The following is a 21,737-nucleotide window of genomic DNA, read 5'->3' as shown; positions in this document are numbered from 1 at the left end:
ATAAATCCAAAAAGATGCCAAAAATCATAAACCCATCCAAAGGGTTAAATGTGTAACTGCGGAGTAATAATGGTCAGTGGTGATAATGGCAGGTGTCGGGGGGGGATGAGGCCCGGGCTCGGTGGTCGGTCTATGGGGCAGTGATCGGGGGCTCGGTGGTCGGTGTATGGGGCAGTGATCAGGGGCTCGGTGGTCGGTCTATGGGGCAGTGATCGGGAGCTCGGTGGTCGGTCTATGGGGCAGTGATCAGGGGCTCGGTGGTCGGTCTATGGGGCAGTGATCAGGGGCTCGGTGGTCGGTCTATGGGGCAGTGATCAGGGGCTCGGTGGTCGGTCTATGGGGCAGTGATCAGGGGCTCGGTGGTCAGTCTATGGGGCAGTGATCAGGGGCTCGGTGGTCGGTCTATGGGGCAGTGATCAGGGGCTCGGTGGTCGGTCTATGGGGCAGTGATCGGGGGCTCGGTGGTCGGTCTATGGGGCAGTGATCGGGGGCTCCGTGGTCGGTCTATGAGGCAATGATCAGGGGCTCGGTGGTCGGTCTATGGGGCAGTGATCGGGGGCTCGGTGGTCGGTCTATGGGGCAGTGATACGGGGCTCGGTGGTCGGTCTATGGGGCAGTGATCGGGAGCTCGGTGGTCGATCTATGGGGCAGTGATCAGGGGCTCGGTGGTCGGTCTATGGGGCAGTGATCAGGGGCTCGGTGGTCGGTCTATGGGGCAGTGATCAGGGGCTCGGTGGTCGGTCTATGGGGCAGTGATCAGGGGCTCGGTGGTCGGTCTATGGGGCAGTGATCAGGGGCTCGGTGGTCAGTCTATGGGGCAGTGATCAGGGGCTCGGTGGTCGGTCTATGGGGCAGTGATCGGGGGCTCGGTGGTCGGTCTATGGGGCAGTGATCGGGGGCTCGGTAGTCGGTCTATGGGGCAGTGATCGGGGGCTCGGTGGTCGGTCTATGGGGCAGTGATCGGGGGCTCGGTGGTCGGTCTATGGGGCAGTGATCGGGGGCTCGGTGGTCGGTCTATGGGGCAGTGATCGGGGGCTCGGTGGTCGGTCTATGGGACAGTGATCAGGGGCTCTGTGGTCGGTCTATGGGGCAGTGATCAGGGGCTCGGTGGTCGGTCTATGGGGCAGTGATCAGGGGCTCGGTGGTCGGTCTATGGGGCAGTGATCAGGGGCTCGGTGGTCGGTCTATGGGGCAGTGATCGGGGGCTCGGTGGTCGGTCTATGGGGCAGTGATCGGGGGCTCGGTGGTCGGTCTATGGGGCAGTGATCGGGGGCTCGGTGGTCGGTCTATGGGGCAGTGATCGGGGGCTCGGTGGTCGGTCTATGGGGCAGTGATCGGGGGCTCGGTGGTCGGTCTATGGGGCAGTGATCGGGGGCTTGGTGGTCGGTCTATGGGGCAGTGATCGGGGGCTCGCTGGTCGGTCTATGGGGCAGTGATCGAGGGCTCGGTGGTCGGTCTATGGGGCAGTGATCAGGGGCTCGGTGGTCGGTCTATGGGGCAGTGATCAGGGGCTCGGTGGTCGGTCTATGGGGCAGTGATCAGGGGCTCAGTGGTCGGTCTATGGGGCAGTGATCGGGGGCTCGGTGGTCGGTCTATGGGGCAGTGATCGGGGGCTCGGTGGTCTGTTTTGTGCGTCCTTCCTGCCCGGACCACCCTCCCCGGCCCCCAATCCGGAAGCGGCATATCTCCAGAAATTACACACCCTGGCGGCCCTGATCACCAGCTTTACACATCGTCTGTAACCACAGGAACCAGAAGTCCCAGCATGCCCCTCCTCCATCGTCTGTAACCACAGGAACCAGAAGTCCCAGCATGCCCCTCCTCCATCGTCTGTAACCACAGGAACCAGAAGTCCCAGCATGCCCCTCCTCCATCGTCTGTAACCACAGGAACCAGAAGTCCCAGCATGCCCCTCCTCCATCGTCTGTAACCACAGGAACCAGAAGTCCCAGCATGCCCCTCCTCCATCGTCTGTAACCACAGGAACCAGAAGTCCCAGCATGCCCCTCCTCCATCGTCTCTGTTCAGTTTCCATACTTATTATAGTAGAGAGAATAATGAGCCAGAGGTCGGCACGTATTATCATAATACCACATATGGCCCCGCGCCAGCGCCGACAACCGTGCAACACATCATCACTCACCTCCAGAGCTGCACTCACTATTCTGCTGTTACATCATGTCTTATCCTCCAGTCTCCTCCAGAGCTGCACTCACTATTCTGCTGTTACATCATGTCTTATCCTCCAGTCTCCTCCAGAGCTGCACTCACTATTCTGCTGTTACATCGTGTCTTATCCTCCAGTCACCTCCAGAGCTGCACTCACTATTCTGCTGTTACATCATGTCTTATCCTTCAGTCACCTCTAGAGCTGCACTCACTATTCTGCTGTTACATCTTATTTTATCCTCTAGTCACCTCCAGAGCTGCTCTCACTATTCTGCTGTTACATCATGTCTTATCCTCCAGTCACCTCCAGAGCTGCACTCACTATTCTGCTGTTACATCGTGTCTTATCCTCCAGTCACCTCCAGAGCTGCAGTGACTATTCTGCTGTTACATCATGTCTTATCCTTCAGTCACCTCCAGAGCTGCACTCACTATTCTGCTGTTACATCTTATTTTATCCTCTAGTCACCTCCAGAGCTGCGGTGACTATTCTGCTGTTACATCGTGAGTGCAGATAGTTTTACATTGTTCCCTCTCTGAAGATCCTGTGTAACACAGTCCATGTAGTTTGAAATTAACCCCTCTGTGGAGATCCTGTATGTGCAGTCCATGTAGTTGGAGGTTTTCCTCCCTTTTGTTGATCCTGTGTGGTACAGTCCATGTAGTTGGAGGTTTTCTACCCTTTGTTGATCCTGTGTGGTGCAGTCCATGTAGTTGGACGTTTTCCTCCCTTTTGTTGATCCTGTGTGGTACAGTCCATGTAGTTGGAGGTTTTCTACCCTTTGTTGATCCTGTGTGGTACAGTCCATGTAGTTGGATGTTTTCCCCCCTTTGTTGATCCTGTCTGGTACAGTCCATGTAGTTGGAGGTTTCCCCCCCTTTTGTTGATCCTGTGTGGTACAGTCCATGTAGTTGGAGGTTTTCTACCCTTTGTTGATCCTGTGTGGTACAGTCCATCTAGTTAAAGGTTTTCTACCCTTTGTTGATCCTGTGTGGTACAGTCCATGTAGTTGGAGGTTTTCCTCCCTTTTGATGATCCTGTGTGGTACAGTCCATGTAGTTGGAGGTTTTCCCCCCTTTGTTGATCCTGTCTGGTACAGTCCATGTAGTTGGAGGTTTTCCCCCTTTTATTGATCCTGTGTGGTACAGTCCATGTAGTTGGAGGTTTTCTACCCTTTGTTGATCCTGTGTGGTACAGTCCATGTAGTAGGAGGTTTTCTACCCTTTGTTGATCCTGTGTGGTGCAGTCCATGTAGCTGGAAGTTTTCTACCCTTTGTTGATCCTGTGTGGTGCAGTCCATGTAGCTGGAAGTTTTCTACCCTTTGTTCATCCTGTGTGGTGCAGTCCATGTAGTTGGAGGTTTTCTACCCTTTGTTGATCCTGTGTGGTACAGTCCATGTAGTTGGAGGTTTTCCCCCTTTTGTTGATCCTGTCTGGTACAGTCCATGTAGTAGGAGGTTTTCTACCCTTTGTTGATCCTGTGTGGTGCAGTCCATGTAGCTGGAAGTTTTCTACCCTTTGTTCATCCTGTGTGGTGCAGTCCATGTAGTTGGAGGTTTTCTACCCTTTGTTGATCCTGTGTGGTACAGTCCATGTAGTTGGAGGTTTTCCCCCTTTTGTTGATCCTGTCTGGTACAGTCCATGTAGTAGGAGGTTTTCTACCCTTTGTTGATCCTGTGTGGTGCAGTCCATGTAGCTGGAAGTTTTCTACCCTTTGTTCATCCTGTGTGGTGCAGTCCATGTAGTTGGAGGTTTTCTACCCTTTGTTGATCCTGTGTGGTACAGTCCATGTAGTTGGAGGTTTCCCCCCTTTTGTTGATCCTGTGTGGTACAGTCCATGTAGTTGGAGGTTTTCTACCCTTTGTTGATCCTGTGTGGTACAGTCCATGTAGTTGGAGGTTTTCTACCCTTTGTTGATCCTGTGTGGTACAGTCCATGTAGTTGGAGGTTTTCTACCCTTTGTTGATCCTGTGTGGTGCAGTCCATGGAGTTGGAGGTTTTCTACCCTTTGTTGATCCTGTGTGGTGCAGTCCATGTAGTTGGAGGTTTTCTACCCTTTGTTGATCCTGTGTGGTGCAGTCCATGTAGTTGGAGGTTTTCTACCCTTTGTTGATCCTGTGTGGTGCAGTCCATGTAGTTGGAGGTTTTCTACCCTTTGTTGATCCTGTGTGGTACAGTCCATGTAGTTGGAGGTTTTCTCCCTTTTGTTGATCCTGTCTGGTACAGGCCATGTAGTTGGAGGTTTCCCCCCTTTTGTTGATCCTGTGTGGTACAGTCCATGTAGTTGGAGGTTTTCTACCCTTTGTTGATCCTGTGTGGTACAGTCCATGTAGTTGGAGGTTTTCTACCCTTTGTTGATCCTGTGTGGTACAGTCCATGTAGTTGGAGGTTTTCTACCCTTTGTTGATCCTGTGTGGTGCAGTCCATGGAGTTGGAGGTTTTCTACCCTTTGTTGATCCTGTGTGGTGCAGTCCATGTAGTTGGAGGTTTTCTACCCTTTGTTGATCCTGTGTGGTGCAGTCCATGTAGTTGGAGGTTCCCCCCATTGTTGGATCGCTAGCATTATGGCGCATCATTAGCATTATATCTGATCGTTAGTGTTATGGCGTCTCCTTAGCGTCATGGTGGCTCATCAGTGTCACGGGGGTTCATTAGTGTCTGTGATTGGGCAGCACCTCCTCTATTACAGCCCGGCCCTGAGAGCGCAGAGTAGAAGCGCTGAGCAGACATGAGCCGCTGCGGAGCACGCGGGTGACTCCTGCACATGTAGATGAGACGCCATCAATATGTATGACTGCAGATTTGCATTTTCTTCGCATTGCTGGGACACATTGTTTCCAGAGCTTATTGATAGAAAGTGAATTGGAGGCGGCAGCCGACGCCGCGCTCCTAATATAAGATGTACGCAGCGGCGCGCTCCTAATATAAGATGTACGCAGCGGCGCGCTCCTAATATAAGATGTACGCAGCGGCGCGCTCCTAATATAAGATGTACGCAGCGGTGCGCTCCTAATATAAGATGTACGCAGCGGCGCGCTCCTAATATAAGATGTACGCAGCGGCGCGCTCCTAATATCAGATGTACGCAGCGGCGCGCTCCTAATATAAGATGTACGCAGCGGCGCGCTCCTAATATAAGATGTACGCAGCGGAGCGCTCCTAATATAAGATGTACGCAGCGGCGCGCTCCTAATATAAGATGTACGCAGCGGCGCGCTCCTAATATAAGATGTACGCAGCGGCGCGCTCCTAATATAAGATGTACGCAGCGGCGCGCTCCTAATATCAGATGTACGCAGCGGCGCGCTCCTAATATAAGATGTACGCAGCGGCGCGCTCCTAATATAAGATGTACGCAGCGGCGCGCTCCTAATATAAGATGTACGCAGCGGCGCGCTCCTAATATAAGATGTACGCAGCGGCGCGCTCCTAATATCAGATGTACGCAGCGGCGCGCTCCTAATATAAGATGTACGCAGCGGCGCGCTCCTAATATAAGATGTACGCAGCGGAGCGCTCCTAATATAAGATGTACGCAGCGGCGCGCTCCTAATATAAGATGTACGCAGCGGCGCGCTCCTAATATAAGATGTACGCAGCGGCGCGCTCCTAATATAAGATGTACGCAGCGGCGCGCTCCTAATATCAGATGTACGCAGCGGCGCGCTCCTAATATAAGATGTACGCAGCGGCGCGCTCCTAATATAAGATGTACGCAGCGGCGCGCTCCTAATATAAGATGTACGCAGCGGCGCGCTCCTAATATAAGATGTACGCAGCGGCGCACTCCTAATATCAGATATACGCAGCGGCGCACTCCTAATATCAGATATACGCAGCGGCGCGCTCCTAATACCAGATGCACGCGGCGGCGCGCTCCTAATACCAGATGCACACGCCGGCGCGCTCCTAATACCAGATGCACGCGGCGGCGCGCTCCAAATACCAGATGCACACGGCGGCGCGCTCCTAATACCATATGCACACGGCGGCGCGCTCCTAATATCCGATGCACGCGACGCCGCGCTCCTAATATCAGATGCATGAGATGCCGCGCTCCTAATACCAGATGCATGCGGAGGCGCGCTCCTAATATCAGATGCACACGGCGGCGCGCTCCTAATACCAGATGCACGCAGCGGCGCGCTCCTAATATCAGATGCACACGGCGGCGCGCTCCTAATATCAGATGCATGAGATGCCGCGCTCCAAATACCAGATGCACACGGTGGCGCTATCCTAATACCAGATGCACACGGCAGCGCGCTCCTAATACCAGATGCACACGGCGGCGCGCTCCTAATACCAGATGTACGCAGCGGCGCGCTCCTAATACCAGATGCACACGGCGGCGTGCTCCTAATACCAGATGCACGCGGCGGCGCGCTCCTAATACCAGATGCACACGGCGGCGCGCTCCTAATACCAGATGTACGCGGCGGCGCGCTCCTAATACCAGATGCACACGGCGGCGCGCTCCTAATACCAGATGCACGCAGCGGCGCGCTCCTAATACCAGATGCACGCGGTGTCGCGCTCCTAATACCAGATGCACGCGGCGACGCGCTCCTAATACCAGATGCATACGGCGGCGCGCTCCTAATACCAGATGCACGCGGCGGCGCGCTCCTAATATCAGATGCACACGGCGGCGCGCTCCTAATACCAGATGCACACGGCGGCGCGCTCCTAATACCAGATGTACGCAGCGGCGCGCTCCTAATACCAGATGCACACGGCGGCGCGCTCCTAATACCAGATGCACGCGGCGGCGCGCTCCTAATACCAGATGCACACGGCGGCGCGCTCCTAATACCAGATGTACGCGGCGGCGCGCTCCTAATACCAGATGCACACGGCGGCGCGCTCCTAATACCAGATGCACGCAGCGGCGCTCTCCTAATACCAGATGCACGCTGTGTCGCGCTCCTAATACCAGATGCACGCGGCGGCGCGCTCCTAATACCAGATGCATACGGCGGCGCGCTCCTAATACCAGATGCACGCGGCGGTGCGCTCCTAATATCAGATGCACACGGCGGCGCGCTCCTAATATCAGATGCATGAGATGCCGCGCTCCTAATACCAGATGCATGCGGCGGCGCGCTCCTAATATCAGATGCACACAGCGGTGCGCTCCTAATACCAGATGCACGCGGCGGCGCGCTCCTAATATCAGATGCACACGGCGGCGCGCTCCTAATACCAGATGCACGCGTCAGCGCGCTCCTAATACCAGATGCACGCAGCGGCGCGCTCCTAATACCAGATGCACACGGCGTCGCGCTCCTAATACCAGATGTACGCGGCGGCGCGCTCCTAATATCAGATGCACACGGCGGCGCGCTCCTAATACCAGATGTACGCGGCGGCGCGCTCCTAATATCAGATGCACACGGCGGCGCGCTCCTAATACCAGATGTACGCGGCGGCGCGCTCCTAATATCAGATGCACACGGCGGCGCGCTCCTAATATCAGATGCATGAGATGCCGCGCTCCTAATATCAGATGCACACAGCGGCGCGCTCCTAATATCAGATGCACACGGCGGCGCGCTCCTAATACCAGATGCACGCAGCGGCGCACTCCTAATATCAGATGCACACGGCGGCGCGCTCCTAATACCAGATGCACGCAGCGGCGCGCTCCTAATATCAGATGCACACGGTGGCGCGCTCCTAATATCAGATGCATGAGATGCCGCGCTCCAAATACCAGATGCACACGGCGGCGCGCTCCTAATACCAAATGCACACGGCGGCGCGCTCCTAATATCAGATGCACACGGCGGCGCGCTCCTAATATCAGATGCACACGGCGGCGCGCTCCTAATATCAGATGCATGAGATGCCGCGCTCCTAATACCAGATGTACGCAGCGGCGCGCTCCTAATACCAGATGCACACGGCGGCGCGCTCCTAATACCAGATGCACACGGCGGTGCGCTCCTAATACCAGATGCACACGGCGGCGCGCTCCTAATACCAGATGCACACGGCGGCGCGCTCCTAATACCAGATGCACACGGCGGCGCGCTCCTAATACCAGATGCACGCGGCGGCGCGCTCCTAATATCAGATGCACGTGGCGGCGCGCTCCTAATACCAGATGCATGCGGCGGCGCGCTCCTAATATCAGATGCATGAGATGCCGCGCTCCAAATACCAGATGCACGTGGCGGCGCGCTGTGGTCGGTGTTGTGCAGGGTTTAGTGAGCGGCTCTGGGAGAGATTTATAGAATTTAATAAACTTTTCACCTGGGACCACGAGCGATGATGAAGGATCCGGAGGCCATGGAATCAGCGTCCTCTCACCCCCTATGCGAAGACGCATCACAGTGCAACTACATCCACAGGAGGAGGGATGATGGGTGTGATGGGGTTCACCACCAGAGGGTAGTGGTATAGCAGTTTTATTCTTGTACATAGGGGGCAGTATTATAGTAGTTATATTCTTGTATGTAGGAGGCAGTATTATAGTAGTTATATTCTTGTATATAGGAGCAGTATTATAGTAGTTATATTCTTGTACATAGGGGGCAGTATTATAGTAGTTATATTCTTGTATATAGGAGCAGTATTATAGTAGTTATATTCTTGTATATAGAGGGCAGTATTATAGTAGTTATATTCTTGTATATAGGGGGCAGTATTATAGTAGTTATATTCTTGTACATAGGGGCAGTATTATAGTAGTTATATTCTTGTATATAGGAGGCAGTATTATAGTAGTTATATTCTTGTATATAGGAGCAGTATTATAGTAGTTATATTCTTGTATATAGGGGCAGTATTATAGTAGTTATATTCTTGTATATAGGGGCAGTATTATAGTAGTTATATTCTTGTATATAGGGGCAGTATTATAGTAGTTATATTCTTGTATATAGGGGCAGTATTATAGTAGTTATATTCTTGTACATAGGGGCAGTATTATAGTAGTTATATTCTTGTACATAGGGGCAGTATTATAGTAGTTATATTCTTGTATATAGGAGGCAGTATTATAGTAGTTATATTCTTGTACATAGGGGCAGTATTATAGTAGATATATTCTTGTACATAGGGGCAGTATTCTAGTAGTTATATTCTTGTATATAGGGGGCAGTATTATAGTAGTTATATTCTTGTATATAGGAGGCAGTATTATAGTAGTTATATTCTTGTATATAGGGGGCAGTATTATAGTAGTTATATTCTTGTACATAGGGGCAGTATTATAGTAGTTATATTCTTGTACATAGGGGCAGTATTATAGCAGTTATATTTTTGTACATAGGGGCAGTATTATAGTAGTTATATTCTTGTACATAGGAGCAGTATTATAGTAGTTATATTCTTGTACATAGGGGCAGTATTATAGTAGTTATATTCTTGTACATAGGGGCAGTATTATAGTAGTTATATTCTTGTATATAGGGGCAGTATTATAGTAGTTATATTCTTGTACATAGGGGCAGTATTATAGTAGTTATATTCTTGTACATAGGGGCAGTATTATAGTAGTTATATTCTTGTATATAGGGGCAGTATTATAGTAGTTATATTTTTGTACATAGGGGCAGTATTATAGTAGTTATATTCTTGTACATAGGAGCAGTATTATAGTAGTTATATTCTTGTACATAGGGGCAGTATTATAGCAGTTATATTCTTGTACATAGGGGCAGTATTATAGTAGTTATATTCTTGTATATAGGGGGCAGTATTATAGTAGTTATATTCTTGTATATAGGGGGCAGTATTATAGTAGTTATATTCTTGTACATAGGGGGCAGTATTATAGTAGTTATATTCTTGTATATAGGGGCAGTATTATATAGTGGTTATATTCTTGTACATAGGGGGCAGTATTATAGTAGTTATATTCTTGTATATAGGGGCAGTATTATAGTAGTTATATTCTTGTACATAGGGGGCAGTATTATAGTAGTTATATTCTTGTATATAGGGGGCAGTATTATAGCAGTTATATTCTTGTACATAGGGGCAGTATTATAGTAGTTATATTCTTGTATATAGGAGCAGTATTATAGTAGTTATATTCTTGTATATAGGGGGCAGTATTATAGCAGTTATATTCTATTCTTGTACATAGGGGCAGTATTATAGCAGTTATATTCTTGTACATAGGGGCAGTATTTGTCAGGACCAGGAGGACTGGTAGACCCAGGAGGTGGATCCGCTGGACCGAGCACCCCACCGGGGGGCAGGGTACACAGCAGCCGGAGCACTGGCGTGGCTGGGACGGGAGCCGCGTCCCACAGGGGACGGGAAGAACAAAGTCACTGGGGTCTCGGAGTTCCTAAGAGACAGTGCAGGACACTGGTACAGGTGCCGGGTAGTAAAGACAGGCAGTAGTACAGGACACGGCACCAGGGGACCTGAGCACCTAGCACACAAGACTATGCTACAAGACACGTTGATCAGGCCCCGCCCACATGGCAAGGCCAGTCCTATATACCCAGCACAGCCTCATGTCATTTCCTGCTGCAGGTGTGCTGGGCCTATAAGACCAGGAGAGCGCGGCCCGGTCCTATACAGAAGCATGAGTCTAAGGGTACGCTCACACGAGCGTGAAAATCGGACGAGTGCAATGCGAGAAATTCTCGCATTGCACTCTGACCAATGTTAGGCAATGAGGTTGAGCTGTTGGTCAGATTCTGGATGCGAGAAAAGCGGCAGCATGCTGCGATTGTCTGCGAGAGCCGTATCTCTCGCACCCATTCAAGTGAATGGATGCGAGAGATACATCGGACTGCACTCGGATGTTATCCCAGTGCAGTGCGATCTACGCACAGGCTGACAGTGGAGGAGATGGGGGGATTAACCCCTCCCTCTCCTCCGCAGCGCCTGCACTCAGCTTCACAGCTGTGACCCGATCGCAAGATCGGGTTACAGTCGCATGACACCCGGCTCACGCTCGCAGCAGAGCCTGAGCCGGGGGACATTAGCATATCGCATCCGATGCTCTCGCATCACATGCCATACGCTCGTGTGAGTCCAGCCTAAGACTCAGACTCCTGAGACCAGGAACAAGACTCAGGGGAGCATGAGCGGCAGGTGTGACCGGCAGACACGTGAACTGGATCATTGGGCAAGGAGCGGTGGTGCGCTGGCGAGGCTGGATCAGTGGGTACGGAGCGGTGGTGCAATGCAGGTGTGACTGGATCAGTGGGTACGGAGCGGTGGTGCGATGCAGGTACGACTGGATCAGTGTGTGTACGGCGCGGTGGTGCGATGCAGGAACCGGCTCAGTGGGTAAGGAGGGCTGCCGGGACACCGGGAGTGTGACAGTACCCCCCCTTGAAGCCCACCTCCCCGCGGCCATGTAGGCGCGCCGAAGAGCGGCAGCAACGTACTTCCGGGACAACCAGGACCGCGCCTCAGGACCGCAATCCACCCAATCGACCAGGAAGGACTGCTTACCCTGGACCGTTTTCATGGCCACTATGTCCCGTATCGGAGAACCCAAGTCAGCGGCAATGGAGGCAAAGTTAGGGGAGGACAGTCAGAAGCAGGACTGGAGTCTTGGACGACCGGATCGGGCGTCTCGGACCGGGTACAGGACAGTGTCTCATCCTCAGTAGCCGGTGGCATCAAAGTCTCAATAGCCAGGGACGGTGGAACGACGCTAGACTGCGTCGTCTCTTCTTCAGGACCTGGTGGTACCAAAGGCTCAAGTATCAGGAGCTGTGGTAAAACGCTGGACTGCGTCGTTTCCTCTTCTTCTTGAGGCATGACAGGGTCAGGTGCCAGGGGCCGAGGAACGGGCTGTAGACAGATATCATGGCACGGGGGACTCCAGCGAGTGATTGCGCCAGAGCGCCAACTGATGTCAGGGTCGTGGAGTTGAAGCCAGGGCAGACCCAGCAGGAGCTCAGGAGCCATTCTCGGGATGACATAGAAGACTATAGTCTCGGTATGCGAAGCACCAACGCAGAGTCTCACGGGTTCGGTTGTATATACGACAGGTTCGTATAACGGTTTTCAGTCCACGGAGGCGAACCAGAGGGTTTTGGCACGCGGGGTCACAGGTATCTGGTATCGGGACACTGTAGATTGGTGAATGAAATTACCCGCTGCCCCCGAATCAATGTGAGCCTCTGCCGTGAACCGGACCCTCTCAGTCGTAACTTGGACAGTCTGTGTAACCGGGACTGAGGGGACTCCAGTACCAAGGTTGGCGGTTCCCAGCATCCCTTGGACTCGGGGTCTTCCTGGTCTCTCAGGGCATGAGCGGAGCAGATGTGAACCGCTTCCACAATAGAAACACAGGCCCTGGGCGAGTCGCTCTGCTCGGCGTTGCTCAGCTTGGCTCAGTTGGTCAATTTGCATTGGTTCAGGAGTAGAATCGCAGAACGGCAGTGGCGGGGGAACGGTAGACCTCTGCGGAACGGAGATGTGACGGATTGGTCGCTTCTCCCGGGATACTTCCTTGGTTCGCTCTTGGAAACGGAGGTCAATCCGGGTGGCTAGGGATATCAGAGCGTCCAAAGTACGGGGAATGTCACGACCGGCTAATTCATCCTTAATGCGGCCGGAGAGCCCCTCTCAGAAGGCGGCAGTCAATGCCTCGTTGTTCCAGCCTAGCTCGGAGGCAAGCGTGCGAAACTGGATGGCGTACTGGCCCACCGTCAGGGTTCCTTGGCGTAGCCGGAGGAGCGAGGAGGTAACCGCGGCAGTGCGTCCCGGTTCATCAAAGGTACTTCGAAAAGCCTGAAGGAATTCCCGGATGTCGGTGGTCACCGGATCCTCGTTCTCCCACAACGGATTTATCCAGGCCAACGCCTCGCCTTCCAGGTGGGACATCACAAAGGCTATCTTGGCTTGGTCGGAAGCGAAGAGGTGCGGGAGTAATTTGAAGTGCAGAGAGCACTGGTTCAAAAACCCCCGGCAGTTCTTGGGGTCCCCGGCATACCGAGGCAGAGCAGCGAGGCAAAGTTGCGAGGCCGTGGAGGAAACTGGTTCAGATCCAGACATCGTTTGGTGCGTGGACTGAGACGAGGCGGCGGTCTGTAACGTGTACAACCGGTGGTCCACAGACGTCAGGAACTTCAGTATGCGGTGTAAGGTTTCACGCTGTTGCACCAGTTCCTGGCGTAGTTCAGCCAGCTCAGACGTTTGTGCTCCAGCGGGATCCATGGCCTGATCAATCTGTCAGGACCGGGAGGACTGGTAGACCCAGGAGGTGGATCCATTGGACCGAGCACCCCACCGGGGGCAGGGTACACGGCAGCCGGAGCACTGGCGTGGCTGGGACGGGAGCCGCGTCCCACAGGGGACGGGAAGAACAAAGTCACCGGGGTCTCGGAGTTCCTAAGAGACAGTGCAGGACACTGGTACAGGTGCCGGGTAGTAAAGACAGGCAGTAGTACAGGACACGGCACCAGGGGACCTGAGCACCTAGCACACAAGACTATGCTACAAGACACGTTGATCAGGCCCCGCCCACATGGCAAGGCCAGTCTTATATACCCAGCACAGCCCTATGTCATTTCCTGCTGCAGGTGTGCTGGGCCTATAAGACCAGGAGAGCGCGGCCCGGTCCTATACAGAACCATGAGTCTAAGACTCAGACTCCTGAGACCAGGAACAAGACTCAGGGGAGCATGAGGGGCAGGTGTGACCGGCAGACACGTGAACTGGATCATTGGGCAAGGAGCGGTGGTGCGCTGGCGAGGCTGGATCAGTGGGTACGGAGCGGTGGTGCAATGCAGGTGTGACTGGATCAGTGGGTACGGAGCGGTGGTGCGATGCAGGTACGACTGGATCAGTGTGTACGGCGCGGTGGTGCGATGCAGGAACCGGCTCAGTGGGTAAGGAGGGCTGCCGGGACACCGGGAGCGTGACAGTATTATAGCAGTTATGTTCTTGTACATAGGGGGCAGTATTATAGTAGTTATATTCTTGTATATAGGAGGCAGTATTATAGTAGTTATATTCTTGTACATAGGGGGCAGTATTATAGTAGTTATATTCTTGTACATAGGGGCAGTATTATAGTAGTTATATTCTTGTATATAGGAGGCAGTATTATAGTAGTTATATTCTTGTACATAGGGGGCAGTATTATAGTAGTTATATTCTTGTACATAGGGGCAGTATTATAGCAGTTTTATTCTTGTACATAGGGGGCAGTATTATAGTAGTTATATTCTTGTATATAGGAGCAGTATTATAGTAGTTATATTCTTGTATATAGGGGCAGTATTATAGTGGTTATATTCTTGTACATAGGGGCAGTATTATAGTAGTTATATTCTTGTACATAGGGGCGGTATTATAGTAGTTATATTCTTGTACATAGGGGCAGTATTATAGTAGTTATATTCTTGTATATAGGGGGCAGTATTATAGTAGTTATATTCTTGTATATAGGAGCAGTATTATAGTAGTTATATTCTTGTACATAGGGGGTAGTATTATAGTAGTTATATTCTTGTACATAGGGGCAGTATTATAGTAGTTATATTCTTGTACATAGGGGCAGTATTATAGTAGTTATATTCTTGTATATAGGAGCAGTATTATAGTAGTTATATTCTTGTACATAGGGGGCAGTATTATAGTAGTTATATTCTTGTATATAGGGGCGGTATTATAGTAGTTATATTCTTGTATATAGGGGGTAGTATTATAGTAGTTATATTCTTGTACATAGGGGCAGTATTATAGTAGTTATATTCTTGTACATAGGGGCAGTATTATAGTAGTTATATTCTTGTACATAGGGGCAGTATTATAGTAGTTATATTCTTGTACATAGGGGCAGTATTATAGTAGTTATATTCTTGTATATAGGGGGTAGTATTATAGTAGTTATATTCTTGTGTATAGGGGACAGTATTATAGTAGTTATATTCTTGTGTATAGGGGCAGTATTATAGTAGTTATATTCTTGTATATAGGGGCAGTATTATAGTAGTTATATTCTTGTGTATAGGGGACAGTATTATAGTAGTTATATTCTTGTATATAGGGGCAGTATTATAGTAGTTATATTCTTGTGTATAGGGGACAGTATTATAGTAGTTATATTCTTGTACATAGGGGCAGTATTATAGTAGTTATATTCTTGTATATAGGGGCAGTATTATAGTAGTTATATTCTTGTACATAGGGGCAGTATTATAGTAGTTATATTCTTGTACATAGGGGCAGTATTATAGTAGTTATATTCTTGTACATAGGGGCAGTATTATTATGCTGAGGCTGGGCACATTCAGGGTATCAGTGTTTCCATACACTGGTTCCGGACACTTGCGGTGCGGTAATAAATCAGTGGCGGTTTTACGTCGTTGTTACTCAATACCTGATGATAAAAAGAAACAAAAAATCCAAATCCTAAATGAGCCCCAATGGGCCTAATTTCTGGGCTGTTTCCGATGAGTGCGGTTGTGTGTTATTGTCGGAGCGTGCTCATTATCCTGTGTACCCGGTGGTGTATGGGGGTATACCGTGCTCTTTACCCGGTGGTATATGGGGGTATACCGTGCTCTTTACCCGGTGGTATATGGGGGTATACCGTGCTCTTTACCCGGTGGTATATGGGGGTATACCGTGCTCTTTACCCGGTGGTGTATGGGGGTATACCGTGCTCTTTACCCGGTGGTGTATGGGGGTATACCGTGCTCTTTACCCGGTGGTATATGGGGGTATACCGTGCTCTTTACCCGGTGGTGTATGGGGGTATACCGTGCTCTTTACCCGGTGGTATATGGGGGTATACCGTGCTCTTTACCCGGTGGTATATGGGGGTATACCGTGCTCTTTACCCGGTGGTATATGGGGGTATACCGTGCTCTTTACCCGGTGGTATATGGGGGTATACCGTGCTCTTTACCCGGTGGTATATGGGGGTATACCGTGCTCTTTACCCGGTGGTATATGGGGGTATACCGTGCTCTTTACCCGGTGGTATATGGGGGTATACCGTGCTCTTTACCCGGTGGTGTATGGGGGTATACCGTGCTCTTTACCCGGTGGTGTATGGGGGTATACCGTGCTCTTTACCCGGTGGTATATGGGGGTATACCGTGCTCTTTACCCGGTGGTGTATGGGGGTATACCGTGCTCTTTACCCGGTGGTATATGGGGGTATACCGTGCTCTTTACCCGGTGGTATATGGGGGTATACCGTGCTCTTTACCCGGTGGTGTATGGGGGTATACCGTGCTCTTTACCCGGTGGTATATGGGGGTATACCGTGCTCTTTACCCGGTGGTATATGGGGGTATACCGTGCTCTTTACCCGGTGGTATATGGGGGTATACCGTGCTCTTTACCCGGTGGTATATGGGGGTATACCGTGCTCTTTACCCGGTGGTATATGGGGGTATACCGTGCTCTTTACCCGGTGGTATATGGGGGTATACCGTGCTCTTTACCCGGTGGTATATGGGGGTATACCGTGCTCTTTACCCGGTGGTATATGGGGGTATACCGTGCTCTTTACCCGGTGGTATATGGGGGTATACCGTGCTCTTTACCCGGTGGTGTATGGGGGTATACCGTGCTCTTTACCCGGTGGTGTATGGGGGTATACCGTGCTCTTTACCCGGTGGTATGGGGGGGCACTTACTTATCACAGCTTCCTCTGCTGATTCTTTGTAGCACTGTGCTCAGAATAGAGCAGGTTTTATTGTGTGTGGATCTGTACCCCGGTGATCCGCTCACTACAGGGTCCATCATGGGTCACGGTGAGTGCCCCCAGAGGTTGTGTCGGCTCTTCACAGAGTGAACTTACTGCAGTCACCACTGGTATTAATGGAAACCGCTGTCCTAAACCGCGACCAGCGCCCGTAACAGGCGCCTAATCCTGAGGCCTCCGCCTGTCTGTGTGTCTATATAATGGGTACGGAAAGTATTCACACCCCTTTACATTTTTCACTCTTTGTTTCATTGCAGCCCTTTGGTAAATCCTCAGTAATGTGCACTCTGCACCCCCCATCCCCCGTCTTGACAGAGAAAAAACCAAATGTAGATATTTTTGCAATTTTTTTTAAACAAGAAAACCTAAAATCTTACATGGTCATAAGTATTCACACCCCTTTGCTCAGAATATCACATGGTCAAAAGTATTCACCCCCTTTGCTCAGTATATCGCATGGTCATACGTATTCAGCCCCCTTGCTCAGTATATCACATGGTCATAAGTATTCAGCCCCTTTGCTCAGTATATCACATGGTCATAAGTATTCAGTACCTTTGCTCAGTATATCACATGGTCAAAAGTATTCACCCCCTTTGCTCAGTATATCGCATGGTCATACGTATTCAGCCCCCTTGCTCAGTATATCACATGGTCATAAGTATTCACCCCTTTGCTCAGTATATCACATGGTCATAAGTATTCACCCCCTTTGCTCAGTATATCACATGGTCATACGTATTCAGCCCCTTTGCTCAGTATATCACATGGTCATAAGTATTCACCCCCTTTGCTCAGTATAACACATGGTCATAAGTATTCAGCCCCTTTGCTCAGTATAGCACATGGTCATAAGTATTCAGCCCCTTTGCTCAGTATATCACATGGTCATAAGTATTCAGCCCCTTTGCTCAGTATATCACATGGTCATAAGTATTCAGCCTCTTTGCTCAGTATATCACATGGTCATAAGTATTCAGCCCCTTTGCTCAGTATATCACATGGTCATAAGTATTCAGCCTCTTTGCTCAGTATATCACATGGTCATAAGTATTCAGCCCCTTTGCTCAGTATATCACATGGTCATAAGTATTCAGCCTCTTTGCTCAGTATATCACATGGTCATAAGTATTCAGCCCCTTTGCTCAGTACTGAGTAGAGGCACCCTCCCTTTTGAGCTAGTACAGCCATGAGTCTTCTTGGGATCCTGGATTTGGGGATCCTCGGCCATTCTTCCTTGCAGATCCTCTCCAGTTCCATCAGGTTGGATGGTGAACGTTGGTGGACGCCATTTTCAGGCCTCTCCAGAGATGCTCAGTTGGGTTTAGGTCAGGGCTCTGGCTGGGCCGGTCACAGAGTTGTTCTGAAGCCGCTCCTTTGTTATTTTAGCTGTGTGCTGAGGGTCATTGTCTTGTTGGGGGTGAACCTTCAGCCATGTCTGAGGTCCAGAGCATCTGGAGGAGGTTTTCTTCCAGGATATCTCTGTACTTGGCCGCATTCATCTTTCCTTCAATTGTAACCAGTCCTGTCCCTGCCCCCATAGCATGATGCTGCCTCCACCATGTCTCACTGTGGGGATTGTGTTGGGCAGGTGATGAGCGGTGCCTGGTTTTCTCCACACATACCGCTTAGAATTATCACCAGAAAGTTCTATCGTCTCTTCAGACGAGGAGATCTTATTCCTCATAGTCTGGGATCCTTCATGTGTTTTTGGCAAACTCTATGCAGCTTTCATATGTCTTGCACTGAGGAGAGGCTTCCGTCAGCCACTCTGCTATAAAGGCCGGACTGGTGGAGGCTGCAGTGATAGGTGACTTTGTGGAACTTTCTCCCATCTCCCTACTGCATCTGGAGCTCAGCCGCAGTGATCTCGGGGTTCTTCTTTACCTCTCACCAAGGCCCTTCTCCCATGATTGCTCAGTTTGGCAGGACGGCCGGGCCTAGGAAGAGTTCTGCTGGTCCCAAACTTCTTCCATGTAAGTGTCGCGGGCGGAGGAGGGTGGCAACGCTGCACTCTCCCACTGCTCGGGTCCGGCCGCCGCTGCTCTGCGGCTACTGCTGCTCGGTGGCTCGAGCGATGGGCCAGATCCCGGGGACTCGAGCGGCGCTCCTCGCCCGTGAGTGAAAAGGGGATTGGTTTTGGGGATTTATTGTCCGTGACGCCACCCACGGTTGTGGTGATTGTGTGGACACCACCGCTGCTCTGGCTGGGGATCCCGGGAGTGGTGGTATGGAGCAGCTAGATGTTGGTTTGCCCCTCCGTGGGTAGGGGGTTTGGTTGTCCCGGGGCCCAATGTGCTGGGGAGTTAGGATGGTGGACAGGCGGGTTATGGGGCCTGTGGAGGTGCAGGGTCGCGGGGGCAGCGCTGTGCCGCACGGCACGGTGGTACTCGCTCAGCCCAAGGATGATGACACAGTTCACGGTAAACAAGCGGCTGGATGGACGGGTCCCTCGGACGACTGCGGTGCTGATGTTCCCTGCAAGTTAGCGGTGACGGTCTCTTCCCTGCACCTAGAAACGGTTGTTGGTAGCGATGGATTCCCACCGGTAACCCGCTCCCCGGCTTGGATATGGGCCGGAGGAGCTCCTCTCTTGCCCGCAGGCGCTGGCCCTGGGAAACTGGTGCCTTGGCGGTGGCGGTGTCTCCCCTTCACGGTTGGACGGTTGCCTTCAATCGGGACTTTGGCTGTTGGGAGACCTGGAGGTCCCCTTCACTGACGGATTTGGCAAATTACGGCGACTGCTAGCCTTGCCGGGATCCGAAAGGCCCCTGCCAATGGTGCTGGCTTCTCTTTGTATACCGCTCCGGTACCGCCGGGCCACCACCCGTCCACGGTCCTTTCAGCAACCTCCGATCAGCCTCTCCTGCAGACGGTCACCGCCGTCTGCCAACCTTGCTGTCTAAGTCCGGGGCACACACCCGGACCAACTTCAGGCTTTCAAACTGTCACTTTCCTTCACTTCCACTCCTGTCACTTGCTCCTCTACCACTTCCTTCTACTCTCTAACTCAACTCTCAACTCAACTGACTGGTTTTCCCGCCTCCAGGACTGTGTACTGCTCGGTGGGCGGAGCCAACCGCCTGGCCCACCCCCTGGTGTGAACATCAGCCCCTGGAGGAGGGCAACAAGGATTTGTGTTCTGACCTTGGTGTGCCTGCAGGGAATGTGGGGTGTGTGGTGGTGTCTTCACCTGTGACCCCTGGCTTGCCCAGGGCGTCACATTCCCCCTTAGCAAAACGCAGACCGTCCTCGGGCTGCCCGTCCAAAAACGGTTTTATTTTCCTTTTTTTTTTCTGAAAAGATAAAACAAGACATACAGGCATACTAACATCATCCCACAACGGGAGGCACTTTTCTTTAAACGTTACGGTTTTAACGTTTGCGGCTGCTGCTCTCTCCCACCCAAGTAACCTGGCCCTGATGCTGCCCCTAAGAAACAGGCAGCACCCCTTGACCCCAGTCCTGAACCAAGCTACCCGAGCGGGATCTGTCCTTCCCCTCCAGTGGGTAGCCACCGGTTCCTGTGGTGGCTGGGCCCCAGCCTGCTCCACTGCGGGCCCTCCCTCCAATCTGCCTCTCCGGAGGCGGTACGGTGGCAGTTGCAACAAAACATATTATTTACAAGCCACTAACGTTTGTGGTTGCCCTGCAAGTTCACGGGCTAGTTCATAGGAGTTCCTATGCAAAACCTTTCAAGCGGTCCCCACGGTGACACGGTGCCGGCAACGGCCGGTTGCAAATCACGGATGAAGACAATCAGATGACTTTCACGGTAATCATTTTCATTTTCTCAAACTTTCAACTTTAAAACTTTTAAACACACATGTGGTCCCAACGGGGACTGTGACAACGGTGCTCAGCTGCCCTATTCAGATTCCTCGGCATCACCTTGGGGAAGGGGTGCGGCGCTCACACGGGCCTCCTGGCTGCCCCTTAGCTTTGCATCTAGCGCAAACCACCCCCTCTCCCCACAGTGCCGGGTATACTGCACCAAGTCGCCCGGCATCAGGTTACGACCTGGGTGCTCCTCTGGGAGATGGGCATTCACATCCCGCCGGGCTATGAACACCTCGGCCTCCAGGCCCGGTTCGTAAATGAATCCATAGCCCCGGCGGACATCAAACCGCCTCACCTGCCCTTCATACAACGGGCCCCGGACACGGAAAGTTGCCTGACGGAGGTTCTCTTTTTCCCGGATTGCACGGGCCACCAACTCCGCCTTCTTCCTTTCCCTCTCCTCGATTTCCAGGCCCAACGGTACCGGCTCCCTGTCCCAGTACGGCACTGCTGCGAGCTCTGGCGCACGGGTCGGGCCCCACGGGACATTTTGGACGCTGCCCACTGTTAGGGATCTGGGCGGCAGGTCCCGCGGTGTCTTGGCCTTGGACGCCGCCTTACAGCGGCAACCCGGCGCAACCTCAGCCGAGGTGTGGGGGATGGGCACAGGGGCTTTCCTCTGTTGGGCCTTCGGCACGGAACGGGCTATCGGCTCCGGCTCGGGGAACTTCTCGGGGGACGCCTCCTGTTCGGACTTCGGGGCTTTCCACGGCAGCACCTCCGGGCGGCTAACGGCTCCGGCTGCAGGTCGGCCCGCCGGGGCGGGCATGCTGGGTATCGCTACCGGTTGCGGTGGCAGCGGGCCTAGTGGCGGGGTCGCAGCTTCCGGGACGGGTGGCGAGGGAGGCAGCAGGGTGAGAGGGTTTAGACCGGGTCCCGCAGCCGCGATGACCGGCCCTTCAAGGGCATCGGGGCGTGGGTCACTCACCCTCCCTTCCTCAGCTTCCTCCTTGCGTCTCCGCACGGTCGCTATGACATCCGCCATGTCGGTCTCCCACTCCTCCATGAGGAGCTGCATCTTGACCTGCAGCCTCTGGTAGAGCTGCGCGGTTCGGATCTCCACCCATGCCGCGG

Source organism: Anomaloglossus baeobatrachus, chromosome 6 (genome assembly GCF_048569485.1).
Source record: "Anomaloglossus baeobatrachus isolate aAnoBae1 chromosome 6, aAnoBae1.hap1, whole genome shotgun sequence".
Taxonomy (NCBI): domain Eukaryota; kingdom Metazoa; phylum Chordata; class Amphibia; order Anura; family Aromobatidae; genus Anomaloglossus; species Anomaloglossus baeobatrachus.
Note: the sequence above shows the minus strand (reverse complement) of the source record.